This window comes from Brassica oleracea, chromosome C9, assembly GCF_000695525.1.
Source record: "Brassica oleracea var. oleracea cultivar TO1000 chromosome C9, BOL, whole genome shotgun sequence".
Taxonomy (NCBI): Eukaryota; Viridiplantae; Streptophyta; class Magnoliopsida; order Brassicales; family Brassicaceae; genus Brassica; species Brassica oleracea.
The window spans coordinates 33,611,898-33,621,481 of record NC_027756.1 but is presented as its reverse complement, the minus strand read 5'-3'; positions in this window follow the sequence as shown (position 1 = coordinate 33,621,481).

Sequence of the window (9,584 nt, the reverse complement as noted above, 5' to 3'; positions counted from 1 at the left end):
TAGGTTCCCAAGGATAAATCTACGGTTCCTACATGATCATAACATGGAGCCCTTGAGAGCCTTAGATTCTAGAGAAGAATCATCAGGGACTATGACTTCCTACACGATGTACGTCGATACCTCAGGATAGTACGACAAAGAATCGGCCTCCACGCCTCAACAAAGGGTCTTGTTCCTCCCGAAGAAGGAATGAGAAAATCGCGGTCTTCACTCGACTACTACCTAGAACAGAACTTCTCCATCCTAGAGTCAGGGTGTATGTTATTCAGAAGATCATTCTCCGGCTGATATCCAATCATGGGGCACATAAGCAAGAAGTAAATCAAAAATTTGTTTCCTTGCCCCGTACATGTGCCATTCGGATCTAGGAAATATGTGGCTATGTGCCACCGAGGTCCTGCGCTTGGAAGACAGATCTCGCTTATCACTACAAAGCAAATATGGGATCAAGAATTCCTGCTCCAGAGCTGGGCAATCACCTACAACAGATTTCAGCAGATACAAGTGATCTTCACCAGCCAAACGTACGATCTTGCCATCCATCGACATGCAAGGCCAGGATCCTGAATCTTCCTAGGTCAATCGACCTAAACAAGGCACAAGCCTGGGAATATCCATTAGACTCATGTCTATCTCGGGGAAATCGACTCTCCTCCAGGTTCAAACTTGTCCCAGGCCTAAGAAGAACCCAGAAAAGGAGATTTCTGGGCGATGTGCTGTTCACGCGAAGCCCAAGGGACCTGCCACTGACAAGCTGATGTTGATCCCCACTGAAGCATCGAACGTTTCTCCATCAGGTCTTGTACCAAGTAGAGAGAACTACTTCAGGCCACGAGCCCCATGAATAACTCTTGACATCCAATGGAATGCAACCAAGGTTTTGAATCTCGCCAGGTCATCTCTAAGGAAGTCTAGAACCTGGAAACGTCTACAAGAACCCGGTCTATCCCCAGGATATTTGTTCTCCCCCAGGTTCGAACACGGTCCAGACCTAAGAAGAACCTGGGAAAGAAGGATTACTAGAGCGGTGTCCTGCCCAGAGGAAGCCTGCTGAGAATGAGAAACTCCGGTTGACTTGAGTGCACAGGTTACTTCCCGAGTTCGAGGACGAAATCGAGAAATAAGGGGCAAAATGGTTGGGAAATATCATCCAGGGCTCGAGCAGGACACCGGCCTCCAGGTTCCTGTTGAGAGACGCTCTGGCTTCGACCCCTGCAATAGAAAATATTTGACAATCGCAGGAATGGGCTAGCACAAGCCATAGTAGGCGGTCAAATATAGTACTCCTGCTAATGAGCCTACTCCCATGCGGGATACGAAACACTTATAATGCAAAGTACTGCCTGAGGAGCTTACACACTTACTCTCAGGGAGGAAGCATATTACATAACATGCAAAGTACTGCGTAAGGAGCTTACACGCTTACTCTTACGCAAGGAGCATCGTACGAAACATGCCAATTCCTGCAACAACGCAGGAGGCATAAGTACAAACGCAAATTATTGTATTCAAACTCAGGGTTTGTACGGGGAGCGACAATGGGTATGAGACATAAAGCAGGAATGGATCTGCGCAAGCCTGAGTATGCTGTCAAAACTACCTAAAACCCCTGTGCAGCCTAAGGCACATCGGGGTCCCTAGAGTACCATTATGAAAAGTACATGTATTAAAACACTACGTGCTACACAATACAGGGAACGTATGGTATAATTATTGCAAAAGTACTGTGAAATACATGGAGCAATTAAAACCCTGCTTCTCCAGACGTGGAAATCAGCGAAGCCTGGCACTTGAGTCATAACACCCACACCATCACCCTCTAAGCCTGTTAGTGACTTCCTGCAGAAGTAGAATACAGCATAAGAACTCGATAGTGGCCAGCTTCCGAGCGGCAGAATGCGAAATCCGAACAGGTACCGGTAGTAGTCTTGCCTAGGAAGGCGGAGTACAGTCCCTGCGAAAACCAAATATTCCGGGTTCTTATGAACTCCGGGTCTAAAGATAACCTCAGGGTTATTAGATCAGAACCCCCGGGTTATTAAGAACCTTCGGGTTTCCAAGCAGTCCCCGGGTCCTGAAAAGATCTCAGGGCCTGGAAAAGGTAAACCTCCAGGCTCTTATATAACCCCTGCTTCAAAACGACCTCCGATCCTAAATAGGACCTCAGGGTCTGAAGGACCCTCCGGGTTCCCAAACGACCTCTGGGTCCAGAGCAACCTCCAGGCTCAAAATGACCTCCGGGTCAAAAACGACCTTCGGGTTCAAAACGACCTCCGGGTCCAAAAGAAACCTCCGGGTTCAAAACGACCTCCGGGTCTAGAGCAACCTCTGGGTTCAAAATAACCTCCGGGTTCAAAAGAAACCTCCAGGTTCAAAACGACGACCTCCGGGTCCAAAAGAAACCTCCGGGTTCAAAACGACCTCCGGTTCTAGAGCAACCTCCGGGTTCAAAATGACCTCCGGGTCCAAAAGAAACCTCCGGTTTCAAAACGACCTTCGGGTCCAGAGAAACCTCTGGGTTCAAAACGACCTCTGGATCCTAAATACGACCTCCGGGTCCTTACTCAACCTCCGGATTCCAAATCTATTATCAACCTCTGGGTTCAAAGTTTTTCTTGTAGTATCTAAAATGCAACCTCCGGGTCTAGGGCAGCCTCCGGGCTCCAGAAACGACCTTCGGATCCCCACGACACCTCTGGGTCCCAACAACATCGCTGGGTTCTGATGCAATTCCACGGTTCCGTTCGATCCCATGATCCAGCTATTGAATCTCCGGGTCCATAAGAGAGACCTGCTATCTCTTGGGAAAATTCACGAGCAACCTATCTACGGAAGGTGGAATGTGAAGCATCCCTATACTCCAAGTTCACGAACCTAACACATATGGTTCCGTCTTTAAGTCTCCCCAATTGTAGCCATACAACGCATTGGAAGACGCTCCCAGGTTTTGATAAAGGAAGACACTTCTCCAAAAAGCCTACCTAACAATCAACGAGGGTCTACCCGACGGAGGCGACTTCGAGTCAAAAAAAATATACGAGAAGGTCCCCTTGAAGGTCCACACAAACATCGGGTTCCTGGACAAACGTTCAACCAGCCTCCGGGTTCCAGGATGATAGTCCATCCAGCCTCCGGGTTCCAGGACGATAGTCCAACCAGCCTCCGGGTTCCTGGACGATAGTCCAACCAGCCTTTGGGTTCCAGTACGATAGTCCAAACGATAGTCCATCCAGCCTCCGGGTTCCTAGATGAAAGTCCATCCAGCCTCCGGGTTCCTGGACGAAAGTCCATCTAGCCTCCGGGTTCCTGGACAAAAGTCCATTCAGCCTCTGGGTTCCTGGACGAAAGTCCATACAACCTCCAATTTATGAAGAATCGCATCCACGAGCCATGAGTTTCAGAAGGATGTATCTCTAAACCTTCAGATTTTGGTATAGCATGCCCAGGGTCCTCCGGGTTCCATGAAAGCACGACGCCAGGTCATCCCAGCATCGATTGTGGCCTACCTCCGTGGGCAGATTGCAATATTACATATTTGAGAGTGGCCAAGAATCAAGGGCAGAGTTCAACTAATGTTTCCACCTTCTTTATTCGGCCGCCGCAAACAACATGTCCAAGAGATCTACTCCGGCACCAAGAATCAACTAGGTTATCTCCAGGCAGTACAATCCTAAGACAACGCAAGAAGCTACAACTATAACATCAAAACCTCAAGGAGCATCAAGTATGCTAAACGCAATAAGGAGACTGGCACGAAGACCTGAATGAAAGTCAATTACAGCTTTTACAAGCCCAAGAAGCGCAAGCAAGGCCAGCGGAATCAAGCATGATGATCCTCAGTTTCGGCCTCCGGGTCTTATTAAACCTCCTCATCCCCCTAATCCTTAGCCTCGCCAAGATTCTCCCTCTCAGAATTCATGGGTCCTGACCCATACACTCCTCCACACGATTCATGGAACTAGAGAGCCTCAAGAAATGCAAACTAAAGTCCCGCCTGAACTAAGGCCGAGTATAGCTACAGAAGCAGCACAAGTATCTGGGGTATGAGAAGAAGCATCACCCCTTATGCGGACGTTCCCGGCTTCTCCATCTAACTTGCGGCCAACTCCGACCAATCCCCACCATGGGGGCAACGTCTCATCTTGGAAGTTTGATGACCCATGCTACGAGCCGACGTCCTACTCCAAACTCAACGAGGAACTTGATACTACGGTGCAACTCACGAAGACCCATGAAGAAAACCATGTTATTTCCTGCCTTCAAACATGAAACCAGAAAATAAGGGGCACACTGTTAGGGAAAAATATTCCATGAAGATATTACTCCAGCTTCCGGGTTCCTGCTCCAGCTTCCGGGTTCCAGCTCCGGCTTCGGGTTCCTGCCTCCGGCTTCCAGGGTCCTGCCTCCGGCCTTGGTTTTGGGGTCCTTGTTGGAAAGATACTCAGGTATTGAATTCTTCCAGATCCCAGGTAGGACACCGGCCTACGGGTCCCCGCTAGGAGACGCCTTGGGTCCCCGCTAGAAAGTACTTCAGGTCCGGTCCCAGGGACCACCCCCTTCCTCCAGAAAATGGAAATATTCCGATAAAGGGATCCTTCCATATTTCCGAATATGGAAGAGTTTAACTCTATTGGCCGACCAAGACCGACCTACAGATGACCTCCACTATAAATATAGGTCTCTAAACCTAAAGAAAAAGGTCTGAGGCGTCCAGGACCAGAGCTCACAATTCCACAGCCGCCAAGGCAAAGCTCCACACCTAGAAGACCTTCTTCTTCGACACGCCTATGACAGGCTGATCCCGGCGATTACTATCAACAAGATGAAGTTACATGCTCAATGCAGCACGTCTACAACTCTCCTTCTTGGTTCAGGCCATGATCTCCAGCTCATCAGCAGGGTCCCTCCATGCTCACTGAAGCACATTGACACATCATGCTCACTGCAGTATATCGACGGGTCTACCATCTATTCCGGCCATGCGCCCCCTAGAACAGATGGCCCCTATCACCTACAGAGATACGTGCTCCCAGAGCTACGTTCTCCCAAAGCTACGTGCTCCCAGAGCTACGTTCTCCCAAGGCCTCGCGCCCACAAAGCTACGTGCTCCCAAGGCTACATGCCTATTAGGCCATGTGCCCACTAGAGCCACGTGCTCCCAAGGCTACGTGCCCATCTAGGCTACGCGCCTCCATATACATGAACTACAAACGGCTTGATCCCTCACTGAAGGGTACGTAGGAAATCCTCACTGAAGGATGCAGCTATAAATCCAAACACCTTCCATGGTCCCGCGCATAGATACCCAAGGACCGACCCTGGTAGTCGGAGGACCGACCCTGGTAGCAGGAACCATCAACTATAGATCAGGAGTCACCCAAGGTCCGACCCTGGTAGCCGGGACCATCAACTACAGATCAGGAGGCGCCCAAGGTCCGACTCTGGTAGTCGGAACCATCGATCATAGATCAAGAGGACCTTGCGATCTTCACTATCGATAGGCGGCCCCCGCCTAACGACCCATCTTCCCTGCTGCTACTAAGGCACCGACGACATATACTGGCCCATACCCATATGGCAGTATCCCAAGAGCAGTATCTCCTGGTTTATCAACTATCGAAGCAAGAGAATACACTCAACGACATGTCTCCTTCCTCCTATCATTCCGTAAAGCTGAGCACGGATCGCTTGTACACAAAAATCCCCTAACAGGTTTTACCATTGATTTATCTATCTATTATTTAGACTATGATTTGTGTTACTGCTTCTATGTCTGAGTAATCATATTGTTAGGTTTAGGGATTTCATGAGCTTAATGTCAAACTGATAATCAATTAGGATTGCTAGATTATCTATAGATCTCTCCACCAGGGTGATTTGTATACTAGGATCTGGAATAGTTAGGATAGCACGACAGTGTGACTAATTGTTTGAACCTAGAATCATAGGATAGTTGAGAGACACGAAAGTGCAATCGATTAACGGAACCCAAACTCTGCTGGATCAGATACCTAGGGGCATACGCGAGTTGATCTAGGAATCTAATTGAACTTAATCGATTAGGTCGTTAATGCTTGTCTGAGGAAGCATCGATCGACGCTCGCTCCAAGTCAATAAGCGATAGCTGAGACTGGACTTAGACGTCTGATTAGCAATTGCATGCGAAAGCTGGATTGCTTACTTATTAAAATCGACTTGTAGAATTGAATCTATAAACCATTAGCATCCTTGAATTATAGTTTTGAATCTCTTGATTGATAAATCCCTAAGTCTAGCGTTTTCATCTTATTGTTTACAAACCTCAACCAATCAATAGAACAACTGCCTTGTTCAACCATGTTCTATTTATTTACTGCTTATTAAACTGTTTGCCTAGCTTAACCTTGATTTCTATAGTTTATTGTGTGCCCATGCTCCCTGTTGATTCGATCCATAAGTACTACAATTGAACCTCTTATTTGAGAGACTAAAATCACTCATTGGGATAATTTGAGTGATATCATCTCAACATAAATTTTGAACATTTTGGTATGACGAAACATAAATAACAAAATCAAAATACATTTTTGATTACCTCTCAAGAACTATTTATGATTCTTGGAACATATCTAGCCTCAATCAAATGCTCAGCAATCACACATTGAGTTCAACATATGTAATGCTGCATTCAACTGAACTATGTAGAAGCTGTGTGAATAACATACAAAAATGATTATAAGAAAGTAGAATGAAACTAACTGAGAAAAAAATCAAATGTATGGAAGTACTTAGAGCTGTCAAATGGTCCGTCCAGGGCCCAATTGGGCTTGACCAGTTGGACCATTTCAGTTTTGGGCAGTAATGGGTGGTCTATATTGGACAATGGTCCAAACAAATGTCCAAGACCAATAGAGACTATGTCCAAATGGGCATGCTCATGGACACCCAATAATATTTATAATTATTTTTCAATTATTAGTTTATATTTTATTTCTAAAATTTTCAAATTATGTTTACTTTAGAAAATTATAAAAGTATTTTTTTCTTGTCAAAACTATAAAACTATGTTTTCCTGTCAAAACCGAGAAATTGCGTTTTCCCGCCAAAATCCGAGAAGTTACGTTTTCCCGCCAAACCCGAAAATTGTGTTTTCCCGTTAAAACCGAAAAATTGTTTTTTTCCGCCAGAATTGAGAAATTGCGTTTTCCCGCCAAAATTGAGAAATTGTGTTTTTTCGCCAAAACCGAGAAATTGCGTTTTTCTGCCAAAACCGAGAAATTTTGTTTTCCCGCCACAACCGAGAAATTGCGTTTTCCCGTTAAAACCGAGAAATTGTGTTTTCCCGCCAAAATTGAGAAATTGTGTTTTCCCACCAAAATTGAGAAATTGCGTTTTCCCGCCAAAATTGAAAAATTGTGTTTTCCCGCCAAAATTGAAAAATTGCGTTTTTCTGCCAAAACCGAGAAATTGTGTTTTTCCGTTAAAACTAAAAATTGCGTTTTACCGCCAAAACAGAGAAATTATGTTTTCCTGCCAAAACCGAGAAATTGTGTTTTTCCGCCAAAACCGAGAAATTGTGTTTTTTCGCCAAAATTGAAAAATTGTGTTTTTCCGCCAAAACCGAAAAATTGTGTTTTCCCGCCAAAATTGAATAATTGTGTTTTGCCGCCAAAACCGAAAAAATGCGTTTTTTCTGCGAAAACCTAAAAATTATGTTTTCCGCAGTATCCAAGAAATTATGTTTCCCGCCAAAACCGAGAAATTGCATTTTCCCGCCAAATTTCTGAAATACATTTTTCCGTCAAAATTGTGAAATTATGTTTTCCGCCAAAATCGTTAATTTTTTATTTTAATGATAAAACCGTTTTTTTGGTTAAATTGTAAAGCTATGCTTTCTTTTGTTAAACTCATGAAAATGTGTTTTAGGAAGCCCATGGACACCCATTGTCCATTTGGTCTTCGCCCAATTAGACCATGTACCAATTGGTCTTTTGTCCAATTGGACTATTTATTAATTGGGCACGTCCATAACCCGCCCAAAATGAATTGGACTGGCCCATGGTCAGTCCGCCCAGTTGACACCTCTAGAAGTACTTGATGAATTCCCCTTATCATTTTCATTCTTGGAATCCGCCCCATCAGCAAGGAATGCGTTTAGACTGTCCAAGTCACCAAACCTTCATACCACATAGAGAGGGATGCTTCCCATGTTGTATGTGGCTTTGAGATGATCTCTTTGGTTGATGAGAGCCTGTTACAATATAAAGTTCAAATCAAAGATAGTGGAAAATGAATAGAAAAGATGTGATAAACAAAGATACCTATACAAAAGGGGTTCCTACATTGTGACTCATACACACTAAAGTGGAGTGTATCCAGTTTGTTGTCTTGTGCGTTTGGATTAGATCCTTGTTCAAGGAGAAACTACAATCAACAAAGAAACAAATCACATTTTTTAATTTACAAAGATTGACAACATCATTTTAAAAATATAAAAACCTTACATTATGGGTTTACACTTGCCTTCTTTCCACATGTATTTAAAAGAAAAGAAAATCCAATATTTTTAAAAACAGTAATTTATGCTCCTTGTAAAGTAAGAGTCTCTCCACAAGAAGTTGAGGTAAAAATACATATCAGTTAGATGCAAAAAAATGCATTAGAGTCTCTAATCTCACTTGAACGACGTAGGTTGTTACAATAGCTTACAAGGTGGAGTGGTCTCTCTCCACTTGTGTTTGAGCTTCAAGGTCAGCAGCTCCTCTACGTTGATAATATATGATAATATTTTACTGATTACTTAACTACAAGGAATATAACATGAACGATTTTAACAGATACTCCAAGCAAGGTGTACATGTCTATCTAATTAGAGCGATTACGAGTGCATGCTCCGAGTTGTTGGAGGTGTTGAGAAAAGCCTTAAGTTTTGTTTTGTACAGCCATCTTGGAATGGTGTCTCTGCTCTCACCCGGTCTCTTAATAATACTCACACCTATTATTTAAAACAACAAAAGAAGCCTTTTAGTTTTCTATGTAATTAGATGTTTTCTTGCACCATGTGCAACAGTATTTAAAATAAATTAAATTATAGTTAAAAATAAAATTATGTTATTATCTTAAATTTTATTCTTTTATAGAAATATTTTAATATATATTTTTATTTAGTTAAACATAATAAAATTAAGATAAAAAATAAAAAATATTATTTTAGATATATTTTCATTTATTTCAGTTATTTAATATATATTAAATCAACTTGTATAAATTGTTATAAAAATTGTATAAGAATAAAATAAATAAAAACAATTTATAAAATTGTAGATATCGAAAGAAAGCAAATGGTATTACAATTAAAAATTTTTATTTATTTTTAAAAAACTGCTAAATTTTTCGAAACATGTTTTAGTAATAAAAATTGTATGATTATAAAAAATAGACTTAAATAATATTTCAAAATTTGTAAAATGTTTTATATTTCTATTATTATATTATTTAATATCATATTTAAATACATTTATTTTAATAATAATATATGATTTATTACCATATTCTAAAATGTTTACCAATAATAAAAATCACTTTAACTAGAAATCATGTCATCA